The following is a 24696-nucleotide window of genomic DNA, read 5'->3' as shown; positions in this document are numbered from 1 at the left end:
TTAATTTTACCAAAGGCAAAGTATTAACGGCCTGCATTTGAAAACAAAACTGTTGGGTTGAAGTGTAGCCAACTAAGCAAAAACAAATTGTTGCGAGGGACGCCCATCAAGTGGGTGAGTTATTCTGGGTCTACCTGAAGGGGGACAAAGATGAGAGAAGCCATTTAAGAGCAGTTCTGCTTTCTGCCTCTTTTGTTCTTGCCAGGGTGCCCATTTTTAAAGTATTCAAACAAAGAACCACAGACCGCCAGTCACACCATAATACCAGCTTGTGTTTACATTTTCAGCTCTCCGGATCGTGATCCTATTCAGTGCACACAGAGCGAGAGCTCGTGTACACGCGCCCGTCCGCCATCAGGAGGACTGAAACTGTAAACACAAGCTGGTATTTTGGTGTGATCACGCTAATATGGCGGTTTGTGAGGTCGAGGGGTGGAAGGTGAATTATGGATCCAGAATTTCCTTGCTTTTGTCAGTTTAAGTCAGGCTGCTGACGCAGTCGCTGCTTTTCAAACTTGAATAACTCAGCTATTTTAAAGAAATGAGGACCTACCTTAAATAATTAGAGGGACTACACGGGAGAATTGTCTTCCGGGGAAAGAAGTGAAAGTTTCGTTCTTCAGAACCTACAAAGTTAGACCATGAAAGGCATGTTAACAGTCTAGTTCAGAACAGAACCATGTGTTGTTAATGTCAAAAAATGTTGGGTAAAATAACCCAATGTCTCTATAGTACTTCTCATTTCAAAGGAAAACCATTTAGGGGGCTTGTTTTACCATTAAAAGTCCATTTAACCAAGAAAATAGGGGGAAAATTATTTAATTGTTCGGTGCACTCTAAAGAGAAATGGACCAAGCTTGAGAAGTAACTCAGAATACTCTCCCCATTTTGCTGTTGAACAACAATTGGTATTTGCCCTTTAGTTACAGGTAGGAAATATATCTTTAATGGAAGTTGTGCTAGATGAGATCTTCAAGAGTATCTGGATTTTGAAGTTTTATGGAAGTATCCTCACTCAGTACAAAAAAATCTCAGAAATGGTATCTCAACTCATGCCAACAAGGTCAAGAAAAAGATCATTAGAAGTGGATTTATTAAAGCACAATTCCTATTGAAACATAGGCTAGCAAATAAATAGATAAAATTAGTTTTATAGTCTCATTTATACCTTCATGCAGATACTGGTAAATACAATACTTTCAGTCTGTTAACTTTTAAAAAATATAATCTTACTAAAATTATCGATGTTAGAAAAATAAATGGGTGATTTCAGTATATGGGATACACTTATCTTGCTTTTTGGCTCTTTTGAGTGAAAGTTACACGAGGACTATTTATATTTCTAGTAAAGTAATTTAAATTTTCCATTCCTGCTGACAACACAGACATTTCTTTCAATGTGTATTCTTTAGATTTGTGTGAAAAATAGTTCTAAATAAAAATTGGTCATCAAACTGTGTGTGTTTGTTGTTCTATGTACAAAAATGGAAAACAGGAAGAACATTTTCTTCATATATTCAATTATTTCCAATTCATCAGTACTCAGTATGAAACAAATCTCAAAGACACGAAGTTTTTCATCTTCAGGCAGAGAGGCCAATAATAATTGTGCATAATAATATAAATATAAATGTATATTTAGTTGTCCCACAGACAGCAATTATTCCTGTGACAGGATTGCAATTTCTAGAGTAAAAAGTTCAGACAGTCCTTTGGTCCATTATAATCTTAAAGCTGATTACAAATGTGGAATTATCAGCCCTCCATATGTTGAGATTTGTGGAGTCCCCTTCTCTTAGAAGCCTTCTCTCATTAATATAAGCAATTAACCACTTTGTCCCCTACATGTGACTGTATTCACAGGCAACAATATATTCAAGGAATGCATATAAATATTATATAATAAGCAAACCTACAAATACATAACATGAGTAACTGAATACCCATATTAGCTAATTTTAAGTGAGCTCATTTCAAGCTTTTCTCGTCTCTCCTCCTAGACCATCAGCTATTTAAAAATTGAACTATATTTAAGTGAAAGTTGTAGCTCCCACTACATCATTACTAAGATCTGCTGGTCTTAGTAATGATGATAGTACCGATTAAAAATGGAGGTGGTGAAAGATGAAAAAATAGAATGTAAGGAGAGGCCAAAATCCTGAACAACTGTTAAGACCTCAAAATTTTCTACATTTTGACCAAGCATTAATGCATCTTCTATTACTTGGTATGCAACAATGTCTTCATTTTCCATTGACTTTAGAAATACAACTCTTTTATTTTTTTATTATTTTTTTTTAAATATGAAATTTATTGTCAAGTTGGTTTCCATACAACACCCAGTGCTCATCCCAAAAGGTGCCCTCCTCAATACCCATCGCCCACCCCTCCCTCCTACCCTCCATCAACCCTCAGTTTGTTCTCAGTTTTTAAGAGTCTCTTATGCTTTGGCTCCCTCCCTCTCTAACCTCATTTTTTTTTTTTTTTAGAAATACAACTCTTTTAGAAGGAAGAGGGAAGCATATTTAAAGAATAAAGAAAATAATATAAATGATTAAAAACAAACAAAAAACATTATTTCTTGCTGTATTTTTCTGCTTTAAAGTTTTACCTGCCTCTTTTTTCCTTGCAACACTATAATAGAAAAATATATGAAACTAGTTTTGTTTTCTACTTGTTTAGTTACAAATCTTCCTTTCTTGGGGAAAATGGTGGCTACTTCTGGATTTGAAAAGAGCAGAAAGAGTTGACTGTCATTAGATTTTGTTTCATCTTATTAGATTAATGCTTTTTCACTTAGAAAGTACCAATATGTTTTAGGAACGGATTATTTTGTCATTAGTTGTACTGACCAGATCAGATTCTGTGGAGGATAATGAGGCAGGTGATGCCCAAATTTTCTTCTTAATCGTCTTATGTTATAAGTTAGCTCAAAATGGCATTAAATGAGACAATTGACAACCTCAGGCCTCAATCTTTAAAAATGTTCCTCTTTTTGGGGGCACCTGGGTGGCTCAGTAGGTTAAGAATCTGATTCTCGATTTCAGCTCAGGTCACATTCTTATGGTTTGTGGGATCAAAACCAAGGTTGGGCTCTGTGCTGACAGCGTGGAGACCGCCTGGGATTCTCTGTCTCCTTCTCTCTCGGCCCCTCCCCCACTCACTCACATGTGTGCTCTCCCTCTCTCAAAACAAACTTAAAAAATTGTTTTCCTCTTTTCAAGAATGACATCTGTTCAGATTAAGTTAGGCTTCAGAGGAAATAATGAAAGACATGGTTTAGATATTCAGTTTTGAAAAATGGAGATCAAAACCTGTAGGGAAATCTAAGTGAGAGTTTACATAGAGAAAGTAAGTTTAAACATTTGTAACATTTAAAAAATTTACCTTTTTTTGAAAGCAACTTCTCATACATGAGCATTTTCCTCCCTATTCATTATTTAAAATATATCTTGAGGCACTTAGGTCCCTCAGTCAATTAAGTTCAACTCTTGATTTTAGCTCCGGTCACAATCTCAGGTCATGATCTCAGGATGGAGATTGAACCCTATGTTTGGCTCCATGCTGAGTGTGGAGTCTGCTTAAGATTGTCTCTCTCTCAGGGCGCCTGGGTGGCTCAGTCGGTTGAGTGTCTGACCTCGACTCAGGTAATGATCTCATGGTTTGTGAGTTCAAGCCCAGTGTCGGGCTCTGTGCTGACAGCTCTGTGCTGACAGCTCTGTGCTGACAGCTCGGAGCTCGGAGCCTGGAGCCTGCTTCAGATTCTGGGTCTCCCTCTCTCTCTGACCCTCCCCTGTTCACGCTCTTTCTCTGTCTCCAAAAAATAAATGTTAAAAACAAAATTAAAGAAAAAAAAAAGATTGTCTCCCTCTCTCACTAAATAAATAAATAAAAATATTTCTCATATGATAACACAGAACAGGAAATAATTTTATAACCACATGTTAGATTGTATACAAGTATATGTAAAAGTAGAGAGTAAGAAGTGACAAGAGCTAAGTAGTGCTTTTCTACTTATTTTTATTTTTTTATTTATTTTTTTAATCTATCCATCTATCTATTTGAAAGAGAGAGCGAGAGCATGTGTGAGTGAGGGAGAGAGAGAGGGAGAGGAAGAGAGAGAGACAGAGAGAAGGAAGAAAGAATTTTAAGCGGGCTCCTTGCTGAGTGTGGAGCCAGATGCAGGCCTTGACTTGGTCCTCGATCCCATGACCCTGGGATCATAACCTGAGCCAAATAAAGAGTCAGATACTCAGCTGACTGAGCCACCCAAGTACCCCTAAAAAGCTTTTTTTAAAAATTAAACTCTACCCCCAACATGGGGCTCAAACTCAGGACCCCAAGATCAAAAGTCACATGTTCTACTGACTGAGCCAGCCAGGCACCCCTCTTTCGTTTACAAAGGCATAGACAAGACTTAGTCTCAACCATCAATAATGTCATGTGTGAGGTAGACAACTAGGCAATAGAACACACATTATCACAACAGAACATACATTAATAAATATTAATACCTAGTAGGATTAAAGCAATGTAACCTGTACTTAAAGAAAAACATTAACACCAGTCTGATATTATTCAATATAAGACAATCAGATAAAATGCTAACAGGATGTATCTACTGATTCAAAAGCATTTAAGAACTGTTCTGTCTTTAACTTTTGGTAGAAATGATCAGCTGAAGATCCCTGGAAATTTACCAAGAGGGACCAACATGCCAGGTTCTGGTGCTCTTAATACCATGTGTATGAATGGTATTCACCAGGTTAAATAGAAATTTGGTTTTTTGCCACTGAACAAAGAGATGGATATAATCTAAATGAGGCATTATCTAGGCATATCTTTATTTCTTTTTTTCTGTTTTTAAAGAGGTTTTGGCTTTTTGTAGCTTTGTAATGGGTAGAGTGTGTGAAGAGAGGAACGGCAGAAAAGACGGAGATGTGGAGAATAATTATAAATGTTTAAACTTATACTTTAACAATTATTTACCAGGGAAAAGTTTCTCTGCATAAAATAGTATTGTTTAAAAAACTCACAGGTTTATTTAATTATCTCATTCATAAATGCATGCTGTTGTTAAAAATTAAAACACAATACCAATACATTAGAGTATAAAAGCCCATGTCAGAACCTTCAAACACATGATTTTATCAGTGTACCTCTGTATTCTAAAGGTAAATAATATTAAAACTGTTCTGGGGCGCCTGGGTGGTTCAGTCAGTTGAGCTCCTGGCTTCGGCTCAGGTCATGATCTCACAGTTTGTGAGTTCGAGCCCCGCGTCAGGCTCTGTGCTGACAGTTCAGAGCCTGGAGCCTGCTTCGGATTCTGTGTCTCCCTCTCTCTCTGCTCCTCCCGTGCTTGTGCTCTGTCTCTCTCTCTCTCAAAAATAAATTTAAAAAAATGAACATTAAAAAAAAATAAAAAGAAAGTGTTGTGCCTATCATTTTAGAATATGTTCTCATTCATTTACATCACATAAATTATTTGGAGAGTTTTTTTTTTAACTCTCAACAATACATCTTGGAGATCTTTCCATGTACTAATGCATACACCTACCTCCTTCTGTCAAAACTGCTGTATAGTATTGATGTACCTCAATTTATGTAACTATCTGCCAATGATGAGCATTTAATTACTTTCAAATATTTCTGTTGAAAGCAATAATGCAGTGAGTGGCTTTGTATACCAACCTCTGTATGTTTGAGTACTTTATGGGATAGGTTTAAAAACTGGAATCACTGGGCCAAATGTGTATGTATTAAATTTTGATGAACACTACCAAATTGCCAACTACAAGGAATGAAAATGCCAGCTAACTACTTTTAAACTGTAGCTTTAAAAACAGCAAAGTTGTGTCCAAGTTCAAAGAACCTACCAAAGGGCCAGTTTGGATACCACCAAACTGAGAAACAGTATGGAGTGTGGTCATGCCTCAGGTGTTGTTTGGTGGTGGGACAGTCGGTCAGCTACAAGGCAGAATAAACACTATTCTCATCCTTAAGAGCATAGTCCTGATAGCAGAGTCTTAGGATGCAATTTTCCTTTTGTTTTACAAAAAAAAGGAATAAATGAATAAAAGACAAAATAATATAAAACTAAATTGATTTTAGGGGCACCTGGGTGGCTCAGTCGGGTAAGTGTCTGACTTCAGCTCAGGTCATGATCTCGTGGTTCGTGAGTTCAAGCCCCGTGTCGGGCTCTGTGCTGACAGCTCAGAGCTTGGAGCCTGTTTCAGATTCTGTGTCTCCCTCTCTCTCTGCCCCTCTGCTGCTCACTCTCTCTCTCTCTCAAAAATAAATAAACATTTAAAAAGTTATAAAAATAAATAAAAATAAATTGATTTTTGAAACTGAAGTAGACATCCTATCTATTTAATTTGCAACCTGTGCATATATGTGCATGCATTGGTGATTCCATCACCAAGAGAGCAGGGCTATCACTTTTGATCACACTCTTCTCCAAATGGTTTGATCTCTCTAGACCCAATGCAAAGAAAACATTAAAGGATTTTCAAAACTAATGCAGACATCAATATGCTTTGACAGTCTATTAATAATACAAACATGAAATTATCAATAGTTGGAATAATGCAATTTAAAAAAGTGGAACCCGTGGGAAGCTTTCAAGCAACAAAGGCTATTTAACCACATAATGATGAGTAAGCCATCAAAAAGTGAGAATAGGCCTTCACTTGGTTCAAAAGGCAATCAGGGCTAATCATATTAGCAGTTCAAAAAGAATATTTATAAAAAAATTGGGCAGAATTAACTGACCTATTTATAATATGCAAATGCACTGCTTTCTTACCCAAAGTTTCCTCCACTGAGCTGAGATCTGGGAATAAACTAATGTGTTTTCCACACACACACACACACACACACACACACACACACACATTTCTCAGAACCATTGGCAGGTGATTAAATAAAAACAAAATCACCATACCTCATTCTTGCTTTCTACCAAAACACATTTCTTGTGACTAGATCTAAATTAATTGACAGGTTTGCATTATATTTTTGAAAGCTGACATTTACTCTTTCTTAAAAATTCTCATCTCACACACACACACACACACACACACACACACACACACACACACAAGAAACAGCCAGTGCCTCATAAGACTGAAAGCAAAGGATGTCTCAGCTCCTCCCAATTGCCCTTTTACTGAGAATTTCTTGGTTTTTATGTTACAGACCCCTTTTTAAATGCATTAAAGATGCCCTCTTTGAGAAATCAGTTTACAGCACTAACAAATAACATTTAAAAGGGCATTTTAGTTCTAAAACCTGGGTCTTTGGAGGACAACCTGAAATATCCGACTCTAAAATTAAGCCTTAAAGTATCACTTAAAAATACAGTTTAAACTCTGAACTTCTGTTATAATCAAGAATAAATGGGTATAGTTTTGGCAACATTTTGTTGGATGCATGTGAATAATAGCCTAAAATGATCCACAGAGCATAACTAACCAAATGCATTTCTAATATATCTATTGCTATTTATTAGGAAGAAATAAGAGTCAATTAGGCAACTATGCTATTTTGGTTCATGTTCAAAATGCATATAAATATGTCAATATATTGCTATGATTAAACTACACAATAAATATTTGAGTTAATTTATTAATGAATAATACAGATTAATGTGTTACACATCTTGAGACAAACTCATAGGCTAACACTGTTGGAAGGGTTCATCTGGTCTGTCACTGACCTTCAAATGACAGTTTTAGCCAACTGATAATTGTCTATTCTCTTAGTTAAAAAAAAATTCTCTTTCTACATATAGAAATTTGATTTCTATATTTACTTATCTCTAGTGTTTCTGTGACCTAACAATCAATGCTTCCTTATAAACGTCACATCAGGGGTGCCTGGCTGGCTCAGTCAGTGGAGCATGAGACTCTTGATCTCAAGTTCAAGCCCCATGTTGGGTTTAGAGGTTACTTAGAAATAAAATCTTTAAAAAAACAAAAAAAGTCACATCAAACTGTTTTAATGAAAATTTCTGTTCTTATTTAGACAAAGAGGTCCCTTGCTCAGTATCTTTTCTCTGACAATAAATTCTACATTTGAATACTAGTCAAGTCACACTTTATCCTTTTACAACTAAATAATACAAATTCCTTTAGCTTTCCCCCAATTGAGGACCTAAATTAGATCTCTTTAGCTATTTTCCTGTTCTTTGAACTCGCATCAATTTCTTCACATCCTTTAAAAATGTGATCCTAAACTGGGAGTGATTTTCAAGCAAATTAACATATGTATGATACAGAGGAGAAATTGTCCCTTGTCTGTTTAAGAATATTTAGGAAATCATAAAAATTATGCTTGTGTTCTCCCATATCATTAACTATTTGTACTTTGTAGATTGTACTTTGTAGATCTTAAAGTCTTTTTCTTCTGTCCTTTTGCCCTGACACTAATTACGATCCTATATTGCACTGAATAATTATGAATGTGCCTTGTATTTATTTCTTTTGAGCATAGTTTTAAAAAATATGATTATTATCCTAAATTGAATTATAGTTTATTTTTTTCAAGATACCAAGCACCTCAGTTGATTTAATATCATTTGAAAACTAGTGCAGTATTGTTTTGACTTTTTTGAATACACAGAAAAAAACATTGATTATTATGGGTCTTACAAGTAATCCCTCAATCCCTTTTTGGTAAGGCCTTGAAACAACTTGCTCATCATTCTAAAAGTAGCATGACTGAGAAGATTTTTTTTTTCAGCTATTAATGAGATGAACATATGTGATGGAATCAAAAGTTTGTTTATTTACCTGGAAAAAAACGGTATAGTTAGAAAAATGATGTGAAGAAAGAGTGATGGGGTAGGAGCTAATCTGTCCTTTCACATATTAAAGTAGGTTGTAAATCTGTCGTATATGGTAAGGAAGCAAATACACATTTATTGAATTACTAGATGCCAGGTGTTTTACATTTATTATTTATATTATTGAATCTTTACAATTATATTTAATCATTAAAAACCTGAGGCTTTAAAAAAATAACTGGTTCAGTGAGGTAGATCGTATTATTTGTTTATAAGTTTTCATCGTTTTAACATGCTTTTCCTGGCAAGGCAATATACTTTCCTTTGCCATTCACCTAGGGCATGGCCAGAGCAACGGAATGTGGATGGAAAAGAGAATGTGCTGAGTTGAGATTTAGGAAGTATGGCCAAAATGTTGCCAGCCCTCTTGAATTCCTGCCACTTATTGTAAGAAGAGTATGTTTTAAGGAGCTATTGTTACTGAAAACAAAAGAGGCCTGTGGAACATTCATAAGCCTGACCTGGAGCCTGGAGTTAAGTCCATTTATATCTAGCAGAACCCAGCAATGTCACAGTTGACCCCGATACCCATGAGAAAGAAGAAGAATAAAAAAGGTTTGTTGCTGTAATCCATTGAGATTTGGGGGAGTCTTTGTTACACAGCACTATTGCCGTAAACCCTGAACAATATTCTCAGAATCTCACTAATACAGATCATGCTAATACAGATAAGTGAAATAGAAGATAAAAATAAAGTCTGGAACTAGATTACAACATATCTAAGAACTTAGGGAAAATTATGGATTGCTCAAAAATGGTGTGGTAACATTAATGGTGTGGAAAAAATATGGTTAGATCTCTATTTTGTGTTAGAAAAGAAAATCTAGATAAGTTAAAGATATAAATGCAAAATAAGAAAACATAAATATAGTTAGCATAAAACATATGAGGATCTTTTCTTAGTAATCTTGTCATAGAGAATGTCTAAGAATGATGCCAAAGATATTAAATTAAGTGATAATTTGCAAATCTGATCACATAAAAATTTGTATGGTAAATGACACAAACAAGGTAAGAAGACCAAAGATACACTGCAATATATGGATATAACAAACAAAGGATTAACATTCTTAATCCTTAAAGAGCCATTTTCAGGTCAATAACAACAAGATATATAATCCAGAAGAAAAACTGGAAAGGATAGAATAGCTAACTCACAAATATGGAAATAACAATAGACCATAAACATGCAAAAACACAAAAAACCTTGGTAATCAAGTTCTGGAAATTAAAAAAACAGTGAAATACCATTTGTCACCTGTCAGATTACAGATTTAAGAAATAATGTCAATGCTCAATACTGGAAAGGTTTGAGAGAAAAGTCACTATGGAGTTTTGGGGGGCCAGTTTGGTTGTATGTATACAAAGTCTTAAAATTATTCAAACTTGTTGCTCCAGCATTTGCATTTCTTAAGGAAAGTATGTGTCAAATGTGAAAAGATGTTTTAGAATATTCATTGTAAAATACTGGAAAGTACCTAAAAGAACTTGGAAGACTGATCAAATTGTGAAACATCATAAAAATAAACATTTTAATGGTAGCCATTAAGAAGTATGAAGATCTGCATTTATGAAAATTAAAAGACAGTACCGATTACCCACTAAAAGAAAAAGAAAGCCATTAAACAGTATGCATAGTATGGTCTCATTTTATAAATATGTGAAATACAGGGGCATTTGGGTAGTTCAGTTGGATTTCGGCTCACGTCATCATCTCACAGTTATGAGATCAAGCCCCGCATTGGGCCTCCTTGAGATTCTGTCCCTCCCCCTCTCTCTACCTCTCCCCTGCTCATACTCTCTCTCAAAATAAATAAACTAAATAAATAAATAAAGAAATAACAAAAAAATTAATTCTTGAAGAATAGGCAAAATACTATTAACAGTATTTTTTTTTTCTGAATGATAGGGTTGTGGTTGAACTTCATATAAGGAAGTCCTTTTTTTCTATAATATTTGAATGCTTTTTACAATGAGAATATTACATATTTATAGTCAGGAATAAGAGCAATAAAACACTTTCCTTTTTGAAAAGAACATTTAAAATAGCAGTATCTTCTACTACAAATATGGAAACAAGTCCACAGGATTCAAAATAGGTCATATCTATTATTTCTTCCTTGTCTAGGTCCTCATAAATTATTCATGGAAATCCTGTCTATACTAATAATTATTTTTGTTCATTACTCCTTTGCATTTCTTTTCAAAAAATGACAGGTATTGTCTTCTACAGTCATTTATATTTCAGAATATTCCTCATAATTGCTACTTTCTTAAGGCATATTTACATGATTCCAAAAAGAAGCATATAAATAAAAACAATTACATTGGGTAAAATTAGAGTATTTTTCTACATAAGCCAATAATTTTAGCCTGAACTTAAATTGACCAACTTGAGCTGACCAATTATTTTAGGATTATTGTTGAAGTTAAAGTCAAGAAAACTAAAAAATCAATTTTTTAAAGGAAAAAAAACAACTAGGAAATAGTCTTCAATGAGACAAATTAACTTTACAAACAATAGCAGTTATGCAATATATATATTTATGATGTTGTATGTCTTTATATTTCTGTATATCCATATATAGATATAGATATATAATTCACATATTTATAGATAGTTAAAATCTAGGTATAAAAAACTGCACAGCTTGTGTAAGACCCATCTGAGAACAATTAAAAATCTTTATTAGGAACACAAAAATTTTTATAAACTGTTCCCATACGGGAAAATTACAGTATTATAAAGAGGTATCCCAATTCATTTATAAATTGAATCCAATTCTGTTTAGAATTTCAGGTGAGTTTTTAAATCCAATCTGCCTAAAAGGCTACTTTATAGTAAAAAGGAGAAGTCCCTCTTCCCCACAATGTCCATTCCCACTCTCCAAAGGTAACCGTTGTTAACAATTTTTCTTCTTTATTCCTTCAGTAAGTTTTCATGTGTCTATAAGGCACATGCTCACATATACAGGGGCATGCACACACATTTCTAGCTTTTTTTTCTGACTTTTTTAATTATAGGAGAGATAATATCATACATACTGTTCTACGACTTGATTTTTCCACTTAATATATCTTGGGCATTTTTCCATAGCAAAACATATGTTCTCAAGTGAATTTTTTAACTTGATAAAGTAATTCTGAAACATACAAAGAATAAGTACTCAAGAATGACAAAGATGACCTTGGGGGGGAAAAACTACTAAAGAGAGATTTGCAACATCGGATGTAAGAATGTATAATTAATATATCGTGATTAAGGTGGAAGAATAGAGAAATCAGAGGGGCAGAAGTTAATCACAGGAGTGAACTCTGGAATGTAAAGTCTTTTGGCTTGATTCAAAAGTCTTTTTACATCAATAGGAAAGAAGTATAGCATTCAATAAATATTCAGGGACAATTGCTGAACAACTGGAAAGAAAAGATCAAATCCTCGCCTCACATGATAAGCTGAAATAAACTGCAGATTGCTTAAAACATTAAATGCATGAAATGAAAACAAAAAATAAAAATAAACCAAAGTTGTCAAATATGTAGGAGGAAATATAAGTGAATATCTGATCTTCATAAAAAGTATTTTTTAAATGTATAAGCAGGGGTAGAAGTTTTAATGAAAACATTTGAGAAACTGGTCATTTAAAAATGAAAATGTTGGCGTGCCTGGCTGGCTCAGTCGGTGGAGCATGTGACTCTCGATCTCTGGGTCATGAGTTTGAGCCCCATGTTACGTGTAGAGTTCACTTAAAAAAATTTTTAAAAATGAGAAAGTCAAGATAAAATATCATATTACCTTGGAAAAATACTCTATAATGTATGGCACAGTGTTACTATCACTATTATATAAAAAATGTCATAAATTAATTAAAAAATAAAAACATCTCAATAGAAAAAATGGATGATGTAGAGAAAAAAGGAAGCCACTCTGAAACAACATAAGTGGCAAATAAACATATGAAATACATTAAAAATTTTAAGCCAAAATAACAACTAGAAGAACAGAATTGTTTTTTAAACATCAGAGTAGATTAAAACCTGGCAACATTTAGTGTTGGTGTAGAATGGACAAATGAACACCTTCATATCCTTCCATTTTGAAAGACACTTTGTCCTTATGTATTAAAGCTCATAAAGAAATTTTCTGAGCTGAAATTCCCCTTTTGGGAATTTGTATGGAGGATATCATTATAGATGTATGCAAATTTTGTCTACAGAGATGTTCATCTTAGTGTTGTTTATAATGTAGGAAAATTAGAAACCACCAGATAGTGTTAAAGGATTTGTTAAACTATGGTGTACTATATAGTCATCCAAAATAATGTTGATGACAAACATTTAATGACATGAGGAAATATTTGTGATATATTCTAAATGAAAAGGGTAGCTCACAAATAAGATGCCATGTATTCTAATTATTTTTTAAGTGTTTTTTTATTTTTGAGAGAGAGAGAGAGTGTGAGCAGGGGAGGGGCAGAGAGAGGGAGACCAAGGATCCAAAGAGGGTTCCGAACCGACAGCAAAGAGCCCTATGTGGGGCTTGAACTCACAAACTGTGAGATCATGACTGAGCTGAAGTCAGATGCTCAACCAACTGACCCACCCAGGCACCCTTCTAATTATTTTTAATATGTATTAGTACACAGAAAAATGTGCTGTAACAATATACATTAAAACATTAACAGTGACTGGGTGCCTGGGTGGCTCAGTTGGTTAAGTGCCCAACTCTTGATTTCAACTCAGGTCATGATCTCATGGTTGTGGAATCCAGCCCCATGTGGGGATCTGTGCTAATAGCACAGAGACTGCTTGGGGTTTTCTCTCTCCCTCTCCTTCTGCTACTCCCCTGCACGTGCTCTCTCCCTCTGAAAATAAATAAATATTAAAAAAAAATATTAACAGTGACTATCTCTAACTGGTTGGACTATGGATGATGTTTATTATATTATTATTTATTTAATTATTATGTATTATATATAATATATATAATATATTATTATATATTATTTCCATAATTTTAAAGAACATTTATTAGCTTTATAATCAGCAATAATGTTATAAAAATAAAATACTTTAAACAAATGTTTATGATGCAGACATTGAAATTTATGTTTTTTCTCAAGTGACTTGTTGCTTTGGGTCACTTTGTTTAAGCATAAGCCCAGGTCAGCTTGTTGGCATTTTATTGAAAAAATATATCAAGTAAATCATGAGAATAACATTAGAGGTTGATTTTGCAAAAAATCGTGATCTTTGTTAGACAAAATCACAGTTTATATATGTTATATTTTTATTTTTAAGTGAAACAAACAACTATCATAATTAAAAGAATTCAATTAGCATTATATGCCTTTAAATAAAGATTAAATGGCTTCTCCCTAAATTTTGTTATGTAATCTAACCTCATTTTTTAATTAATGGGAACACAAAAAAGCATAATTTTAAAATTTGATACTTAGCAACAGATTTTTTTTTTACATTTTTAAAAAATTTATTTTTGAGAGACAGAGAGAGAGAGAGAGCACGTGCACAAGTGGGGGAGGGGCAGAGAGAGAGAGAGAGAGAGAGAGAGAGAGAGAGAGAGAGACACACAGAATCTGAAGCAGGCTGTAGGCTCTGAGCTGTCAGCACAGAGCCCCAAGCAGGGCTTAAACTCACAAACCATGAGATCATGACCTGAGCCAAAGTCAAAGCCTTAACCGACGGAGCCACCCAGGGGCCCCCAGATCATTTTTTTAATAAAAAATTTGTAAATATTTTTCCATATACTTTCCCTAGGGAACAAATCATACCACAGAATATGGCAAAATAAACTCTAGGGAAAATTCTTCATTTCTTCTTTCTGGAATATGCTAATTTGTTGATTTGGTGATAAATATATGTATACATATTGTATTAAAAATAAAATTAGGGGCCCTGCTGGATTTCACCTCAAGTCATGATCTCATGGTTTATGAGTTGGAGCCCTGCACTGAGCTCTGCGCTGGGGTTCTGCGCTCAGAGCACAGAGCAGGCGTGGGGTTCTCTGTCTTCCATTCTCTCTGCCCCTCCCCTGCATGCACCCACACTCTCTCTCTCAAAAATAACATTTGAAAAGAAAAAAATTAATGTAAACTTAATATTAAAATTGTGAAGCACAAAGCAGCTAGTTAAAACTACCCATTCTTGCTCATGTATCCTTTCATTTGCTATTTAAATTCATAGAACACACTTTGCACACTCCTCAAACGGTTAATTAATACAAACCTTTAAAAGACTCCCAAGTAGCAAATATTACACATAGTATTATTTTAGGATCTGATTTTAGGTCTGACTAATTCCGCCAGCAGTATGATAAGCAGCAACCTGAATGACATAGAGGGGTAAGCTCTAAGCACAGCCTGAATGAGAAGTGCAACTCTGTTTCCATGAGCCAGATGCCTTTTTAATTTATCTGTGCAGTTTCCATCTGAAACCAGGTGCTATTCCCAAAGGAGAAAATACTGCCCTCCAGTGGTCTTCCCTGGAGAAATGGAAATAGTTTCAGGTACCATGACTGCAGCACTTCTATAAATCATTGTGTATATATCTAGTCTCATTTCTGGCTATATTTCTTAAGCTGAAGCCTATGTCTACAACTGAGCATAAGGACAAAACCTCTGAAGTAAATTCTAGTTTACAAGTAGCGATTCCAGTTAAATAGTCCTATTAGATAGGGGGAATGATTATGGCTGTCTGACCCCCAAAGCTGACCATTCATTTGACAGTCACAATTGGATTATGTTAGCCACCTATGCTTCTCACTTCCCAGATAAGGAAAAAGAGATTTCATCTCTATGTTTCCCTTGTTGGCCAATTTTTTAGCTAAAAGACATTTAAAATTGTACAGCAGGCAGAACCCCAGGGGACTGAACAGTGTTCCAACATCCTTAAAGGCTTCCCATCACTTGAAAAACCAAATTCTTCCTCCTGTTTCTTAAACTAACCAAAGTAGGCAAAAGCAATTTTAAAAAGTCTTTGTGTCTAGCATTGGAAGTTTCTCATATTTCACACCATTATATAAATGTCACTCTAACCTATATGTATCACAAATGCTACGCTAAATTAGGGCCAAATTTGCAACCTAGTTTAACTGGGTTTCCTCTTTTTGCAAATGCAGTTTTTGTGTCTGCATTTAGCAATGCATACAAAACTGTCCGTGTAGCTAACTGCTTCGAATTGCTAAATTTGAAGATGGATGTGTAGATCGCCTGAGTCTTTATGCCTGTGCCAAAGCAATCCTGTTTCTAGTCATATAGAGTCTTCCTAATCAAATGGACCTCAATTACACTGCTAAATTTTTGGACTACTTCATTGAGTCTTTTGGATTTAGAAAAGCAAAAATGGAATTTTAAGAGGAGAGAGGTGGTATCCTAACCTCCCATGTGTCTATCCTTCAGACACCAGAATGTTAGTACCTTGCATAAGAGCAAGGGCTAGAGTCCCACAGCCCTAGGGGCTCATCCGTTACCAGCTCTGTGACTTAAACTTAGCCTCATTTTCCTCATCAGTGGATAAAGTTAATAATGACCGTCACAATCACCATCACTGCTTAGACTATTAAACCAATGGGCAAGTAAATGTCCTAGAGGCATGATTTTCTAAAATTATTACTCTTGTACCATTTTAAGTAAAGTCCCCTCATTCAGTTTAATATACAGAAGCTGTCCTGAGTCCTCCCAAAAACTTCTCCAAAACAAATGCCCTGCGCTAAGATAAAATATATTAATGTCATACGGCTCAAATATAGCATCTTTATATGAATAAAGTTTTTCTTCGTTTCAATCCCACAGAAGATGGTATCTATTATATTTTCACCTGGATTCACAAAGAACTTCAGAATTTTAAAATTGACAAACATAAGAATTATAATTATGATGAAAGTGGTAGAGGATTTAGACATAGTTGGGTACACTGGCCTGAATCGTGAAGTCTTTGGTCTTGAGAGTATACCCGTGTTCTGGCTATTTACTCAACTCAGAAAATATACACTTCAGAAAGAAATACTGCCTCCTTTAGGAGATTAATGTGCTCCCCTTTCAGATGAAGAAAACCCTACAAACACATTTTAATAAGACACATTGTTTCCCCTGATTGCTAGCTGTGGTAATGAGTTTTTACTGAGCCATGGTCCCACATCTTCACCTGCTCCCACTGTGGAAGCCGACAGCATTCCAAAACATAGTTTCTCTCTAGATATATTAATCCAGTGTTGTCTTCACTGTCCATGACATCTCACCAATCACCTCATTATGATACTTTGTGTCATATGACACAGAATCTTTCATGAATCAAAACGGTTCTTATAACACCACAAACTGTTTATGACTAAAACAGTAGGATATCCTGAATTGAGACTAAAACAATGATTTGATAAATATGCTATATTAGAAATTTTTGAGACGAATTTTTTAAATGAACTTCCATTTAAAGATGGAGCAAAGTAAGTACAGCTAAATATTCCAATAGTGTATATATGTTACAATGAACCCCTATGTAAACATTATCTATGCATCAATAAATACCAAGAAAATAAACTATGTTATAAGTGTTATAGTTAATCTAAGTTAATCTCAAAATCTGACAATGAAACATATAAACTTGTGACTTTCTGAATTTTGAAAAATGCATCATATTTATAACAGCATCAAAATAATCTAAAGTCAGAACACCTTCCTTGGATATAATTATATTATTATAATTCTCTACCTTGACAGATGACAATTTTAGAAAAAAACCTAAATAGAACTTCTAGTATATGCACTAAAATAAAATGTTAACAGATAGACAACTCACCATAGTATAAGTAACACATTCAAATTTAGTAATTTATTTTCCAGGTGGAAACCAGGCTTCTTGGAAGACTTCAAACTATGCCAAATGGTCTGATTTTACCATAGAGGTAGGCACTAAAGGACTAAATTTACTTCTGTGTAATTTTTGTTAACTACATTTTGCATGCAAATGTCTATACAACCATGTTAATGAAGTTATAGAGAAGGAAAGTTGGCGTTCCCATTTTTCTGTTTTATTCAAAAGCAACTTTTCAGTTGACTCACTATGTCATTTTAAATCACTTTTCATTCAGTCATAAGAAAACAGAAAAGCCTAACAATGCATTCAAATTGGATCACAAGTCAAGAAAAATAATACCTTGCTTATGAACAGAATACAGGCTTGACAGTTTTTCTCCTGTACCTCAAATCTTCAACACATAGGATACCCCTACTGGAATCAGACAAAAAAAAGTTCAGTTAATCATAAATATTTAGAAAGTACAACCTACTGGTCCAGAGTCAATCACTAATGGAAAAAAATTTTGTCCTTATTAGGAGCTCAAAATTTTTTGAACTTAACATGGGATTGGATGCTTAATAGATAGCTATCAAAAATTTTCTTTTCCAAGAAATATGAACAAATACATTTAAATTGTATGTGGGTGAATTTTCTATTAAAATTTTGATCTTCAAGCTTCAAAGCCCATGTTGGCAATGAAAGTACTGCTTTCAAGTGGGATGTTAATCCCAAATTTATCTCAGATTATAACAGCGGTTTCCCTATGGGTGTAGGAAAACGAATATTTTTAAAATAAAGGCACACTTGATTTGCAATAAAACTGAAAGTAATAACGTCAGAAGTGTTGGTGATAAAAGGAGAAAAAGGCAGAGGTAACGGTCACAACTCTCTATCGATGGTCTATGTTACAGCCAGGACCAATACAATCTCACCCCAAAACATCCAGAAAAATAAAGCAAAATAAAACCTCTTTCACTTTCACACATTGAAGGCAATCAGGATCCTCACCCAAATTTCAAACTCCTGGAACTTGGAAATATCTGTAAAAACCCCAACACCAAGGTTTCTGAAACCTGCCACATCCCAGAAGTAGGCAGCTCTTCAACCATGGAGATATGACTATTAAGAATTCACAGATTATCTGAAACATTTGCTAATCACCCCACCCTCCCTAGGCTAGAGGGAGAGGAAGACTCCAAGCATTGGTGAAGAAGACCTGCTGTGAAAATGCCAGGCCCTTCTTAGGGCCTCAGGTTGTCCACCTAAGTCCAGCCATAGCTATTACATGACCTTATCAGAGAAAACAGTGTACTCGTGTGTGTGAGAACTGGGGTGGGGCCAGGATGTCAAGACATTTAACAAATTCATATGATTTTTTTTCTTTCATCATTTGAGTGCGTTGTGTTTATACACGCTGGGCAACGTAAATCATAAATCTTGCTAGATTTCTGCTACTGCTGCTTGAAGCCTACAAACGGCATTCCTGTCAATGGGAGGAAGAGACAAACAGAAATCAAGACAGAGACAGGCAGCACCCCCAGGATGTGAAGCTTGTTCCTACTGCAGGCTGTAGTGGAAGGAGATGATGACATCCAGAACAAAATGTTTTTGCCCCGAGCATGCTAGAGCTCTTGCTTTGTGATCTCTGTGTATAAGAAAGAATGATCAATGGAGAGGACTTAATTTTCCCCCTTTTCTGGAATCAAACTATAAGGGCTTTTTAGTTATTTTTAAACTTCTTCCTGTAGAGTCCATTGCTGTGTTCCATGAAACAGACAAAACTCAGCAAGACAACAAAGACTTGATCTGCAGGAGAGAAGGTAATAAAGAGCAAGTCCTCTCCAGAGGGTAATTAATCCTTAGTCATTCATCCTAGAAGTCCCAGTTACAGTGGAGGTTAATGTTCAGGTAGCTTCTTTCTATTTTCTTTAAAATTTTTTTAAACATTTTTTTTTTTTTACAGAATGTTATACTATTAATTGCCAATTTGCATATGTGTGCAGCTGCTGTTTTGGCTCTGAACTCAATCCGATAAGCTTGCTGGAGGTATCGCAGAGCACTTGGCAGCTTTCCTATTTGAAAAGAAAGCCTCTCCCCACTACAGAACAGCTGATCGTCTATCAGCCATAGACCCTGATGGCGTGAATTACAATTACACTACTTTTCACACTAAATCTGGGTGATAGCTACTTGGAAAGAAGTTTCATCATTTTTTACCACAAACTGGAAAAAGAATTACATGGTCATGCTGTGCTTTTAAAGGCAGTTTGGTTCACTTTTGTCTATTTAACACCTAATTCCAAGAAGTCCATAGGCATCCAGAGATCTGAATGGCGCGTAATGAATTCACTGTTTAGATTGAAGATTTTAAAAATCTACCTCAAATTACATTTATTAACAAGGCGACCAGGAAGTGTTAAAGTTGTTAGACGCTTCATTTATTAAATAATTTGTGGGTATTTTCAGTTGTCATATCTAGAGTCATGGGGTTTGCTTATTTTTTTTAATTAGCAATCCAAAACAATGCTACTGCAATTTAACAATTCATCACGTAATCTTGGGCTCTTCAGTTCAGCTGTTAATGTTAGATAATTCAGATTGTTATTTTGATCTGTTTATGAATGATTTAGGTTGCATTGTGCTGGGAGGCGAACTGCAGCCGCCGAGGCAGAAGATCTTCCTCGTCTTTACTGCGGTGCGCAGGACGGCTGAGGGCACTTCCCAAAATGCATTTGGGAAGCTTCGGGTCTAGCAGGAGGGAACACGTGACGGGGGCGAGGGCCACTAATCATGCCTTGATTTATTATGAGTCCTTGGTTTACTTCGTTATTGATTTACACTTCCTGTCTGCTTGGAACACAGAGGAAGGCCCTCGTCGCCAAAGTGCGTCTTCATAGAATCCTACACCTCTCGCAGCTTTTCTGGGACATTAGAAAGTCCCTTCCTTCCTCTTCTTGCAAGAACCCACCAATCATGAGAAAAACGTTATGAGGCCCCTAAACACCCCTCTTCTCCACACGCTCCCCTCCCGCCTTGACATTTTTATCCATTTGCTTAAAAAACAGCAACAAAACAAAACAAGAACAAGAGGTAAACCCACCTCAAGCAGCAGAAGTGGAACACACCCATCCTGACGTAGTTCACCTAAGAGGAAAATAGATTGTTTTCCTTTTTTAGTCGCTAGCTTTATTAGATTTCTCACTATCACAGATTATCCGAAGACTACCCATTGATTGATCGCCCGTAGAGCTGCATTTGGTGTAAAGAAAAAACTCACAGCTTTATTGGCTCCCAGGAGACAAAACAAACAGAACAAGATATTCATATTAATGCAAACAATGCAACAAATGAGGGGAAGAACCGCCCGGCTGGAGCGAGGAGCCGAGCGGCGCGGCCGGGCGGGGAAGGGCCTGGGCGCGTCCCGCCCCGGAGCCGGGCTCCCCGGCCGCCCCGACACCGGGCCCGCAGCGGCCGGCCCCCCGCGCCGCTCCCCGGCCTCCCTGACCCCGGGCCCAGCGACGGGCCTCCAGGCCTCTTGGGCCCTCGCGGCTATGCAGGCCTCCAGTGCAGGCCTCGGGGAAGGGCCTGCCTAGGCCCTCCACCCTTCGCAGTGCTGGGCTGCAGGGATCGAAAAGCCCTCCTGGCTCTCTCCTTTCCCTTTCGGTCCGCTCCGACGAGGGCCCTGGCCTAGAGCTTCCGGCTCTGGGTCAGCGGCGAAAGTGGAGCCCTCCACTGTGCCTCCGGACCCACCTGACCCACCTGGAGGGAGAGGCTAGAAAGGCGCCTGCGGCCTCTGGGAGGGAGGAAGCTACCTGACACGGATTCTCTCTCTTGGAGAAGCTCACAGCATCATGGGGGAGGCTTTATAAACACATTTAAACACAACACAAAACACTGTATAATCGAAAACGAGGGGAGCAGTATGTACAACAAATGCTGAGAGAGATTTAAGAGGCACTGAGATTTTCCTTGAGGAGTGAGAAAGGAAGACCTTTCCAATCACAAAAAAGGGGTAATTGCCTCAAACCTAATCACCCACCTCCAAATCCGCAAAAAGCAAAAAAAACCAAAAAACAAAAAACCAAACCAAAACAAAACAAAACCAAAAAAAAAAAAAACCAAGAGGAAAATCTGTTAAGACCTGATTTCACATTTTTATATTCAATGAAATATTAAAAATAGGATTCCCAGATATTGCATAGGGCATACTTACAGTAAAAAATTATTTGTTGTTTATCTGAAATTTAATTGGGCATCCTGTATTTTTGTTTGCCAAGTCTGGCAATACTAACTGAACCACCCCCCCCTCCACCTTTTTTTGGAAGAAACCATACAAGAAGCAAGGCTCATTCTCTGATGTATATATTAATCAGAATATTTCAGACTTTTCAATAGGACTTTGCCTTTCAGAGGAAATGAGTTACTTTCACAGGATACTTTTCCAAGCACATTGTAGGGTGGAGGAAGAAGAAATGATGAAAACACTTGGAAATGTTCTTATATTTTAGAGGAAGTGGCAGTGTCATTGACTTGAACAGAAAATGGGCCAGGGTTCCTTCACTGAGATTGGGTCCTTTCCAGGCCAGTACAGGGTAACCATAGCATGTCTGAAGGTAGAGTGTCAGTTACAGTGGTGTTCCCATGTCAGGATTATATACGTTTTCTAATCTCTTACTATAGAGCCACACTACTCTTTGATATTTATTTTACTTTGAAAGAGACAAAGTTGGGACTTGAAAACGTTAAAGGTGGAAGGGAAGAGCAAAATCTGCTTTGAAATTTATCAAGTGGTCTAAACCAATAAAACAGATCTCATCCAGGCCATACAGATGCTGAAAGAAAAGACTTTCAGAATGCCAGTGGTAAAACCTCAGGAGAAACTAAACAGTGAGTCTTTGCATATTGGAATGTGTGTGTGTCTGTGTGTGTGTGTGTGTGTGTGTGTCTGTGTGTGTGTGTGTGTGTGTGTGTGTGTGTGTGAGAGAGAGAGAGAGAGAGAGAGAGAGAGAGAGAGAGAGAGAAACCAAAAGCTGAACGGTAGAAGCCTGCTGGTTGAGTTTCTCCCTCAGTTCTGGTTAGTGAGAGCTTTTTCAAGGGAGCTTTATCACCCTCACTGATACTTTGGATTCCCAGGGAGCGTGCCTTCCTTTTAAGCCAATTGCTTGAAGTTGTCTGAATACACCCACACAGGATGCCCCTTTAACAACTGCGAAGGGAGAAACTATTTGTCTAATGAGAGCTGTTTTCAGAGCTGATTCACCAACATGTAAGGGAAGATAATATAATGCCAAGACCTCCTCACGAGCCTCAGGGCCATCTTGAGACAAGTGAAGGCAAACTCTTGAACCAATGGAACATTTGTTTGGTTTAGAGAATGTTTTAGTTCCAGTTTGATAGTTTTAGAAAATATATATGCTCACTTCCAGTTCATACTGGTTTACTTTTTTTTTTAAGTTTATTTATTTTGAGAGAGAGAAAGAGAGAGAGAGAGAGCAGGCATGCAAGTCAGGAAGGGGCAGAGAGAGGGAGAGAGAGAGAATCTCAGACAGGCTCTGCACTGTCGGTGCAGAACCTGATGCAGGGCTTGAACCCATAAACCATGAGATCATGACCTGAGCCGAAGTCAGACACTTAACCCACTGAACTACCCAGGTGCCTCTGGTTCACTTTTTTCCCTTTACCATGCAAACTATAGCCTTTGGTTTAGAATTTAGATGATTAAAGGTAGTGTAGTGGTGTGGGTGTTACAGTGAGGTTTAACTCTAAGCTTTAGAGGTACAAATCTTTTTAACCTTTTCTCCTACCTTAGTTTGTGTCTCAAGCTATAAAAATACATCCCAACACTTGCTGCCTGGAGCAAGGCAAGAGAAATTCTTGACACTCAGTGCACGGAGGTGCTTCTTCCTCCCAGTAGAAATGTTTTGAGGCCTGTGTTAGGGGGGTGATTAATGGATAATCCCTAAATAATACATCCCACCCCTGGTCAGGTTAATGTCAGGCTCCCCACTGTCCCTGTGGTTTAATATAATGGTTAGTCTCTGTGTATAAAAGACTTCTGATAGAATGATTAAAGCTTTCTATGAAGCCAAGTACAAAGCCAGTGAAAAAGTATACCTGTTTTGAGGTAAAGGATTATAATGGAAAAAATAGTGGATTGAAAGACAGGAGAGCTTGAGTTAGGTTCTAACTATTTGAGTGGGTTTGAAGAACTCATTCATTCTCTTTAGCTGCATTTTTCTTTTTGGTTTGTTTTTTATTTTTGTTTTTCATCCAAACAAAAAGAAAGTTGGATTAGGCAATCTTTAAGATTTTGTTATTTCAAAAACAATTATTCCTTGAATTAATTAGTAAGTGGTAACTTATCTTTGGTACACTGCTTCCAAAAGATATAAGTAAGATATTTAAAGAATTTATTCATGCTATAGCTCTAAACAACAAAGGAAGCATGGGCACACTTCAGGTTATCCAGGCATTCCAGATTCCCAGGGGATCTTCAAACAAGGGAGACCAGTTCACCATCAAGATATACCAGAAACAGGTGCAAAAAGTCTGGAGACGTGTGAGCCACTTAACCCTATATACCCAGGACAAGGGTATAACATGTTCTAGAACTTATGGTTGAGTCCTATTCGGGGATTGAGACCTCAAAAAGAAGACTGCAGTAAAGAGAAAGCTAAAATTATTTACTAAATATACATGGTATCACTATCGTGAATATTCTAGCATTTGCTGCATTTTAAGTATGAAGTGCTCTTCACCCATGAAGAGCTCTGAGGCTGGAGGAAGTTAGCAATCTAGTTGTAACTGATTCTTGAAAAGACCCAAGGAACTCACCTCCTTACATCGTATCAGGGTTATAAAGTGATAGGTCTTTTAATTTGAGGCCCTCCTGGTACCGTAAGCTCCAACACGCTTTCGCTAAACAGACTTCATTCACATTCTGAATCTGGTTTTTGTCTCACACATATTAAATTTTACAAAACAGAAAGAAACAATAGAGCTTATTAGGAAAAACTTGTTTTGAATAGTAAATTAAG

At 36.4% G+C, this 24696-nt stretch overlaps 1 long non-coding RNA gene across 1 annotated transcript; it reads right to left on the bottom strand.

Moving 5' to 3' along the window:
• Window positions 1-418: 418 nt before the first annotated feature.
• On the bottom strand, window positions 419-20961 carry LOC128312123 (uncharacterized). The gene is made up of 3 exons (XR_008291012.1): window positions 20760-20961; window positions 18017-18091; window positions 419-626 (listed from the first exon to the last, which is right to left on the bottom strand). It is a non-coding gene; the product is annotated as an uncharacterized LOC128312123 (long non-coding RNA).
• Window positions 20962-24696: the final 3735 nt, after the last annotated feature.

This window comes from Acinonyx jubatus, chromosome C1 (assembly GCF_027475565.1).
Source record: "Acinonyx jubatus isolate Ajub_Pintada_27869175 chromosome C1, VMU_Ajub_asm_v1.0, whole genome shotgun sequence".
NCBI lineage: Eukaryota > Metazoa > Chordata > Mammalia > Carnivora > Felidae > Acinonyx > Acinonyx jubatus.
This window is presented reverse-complemented; position numbering and strand designations above follow the sequence as displayed.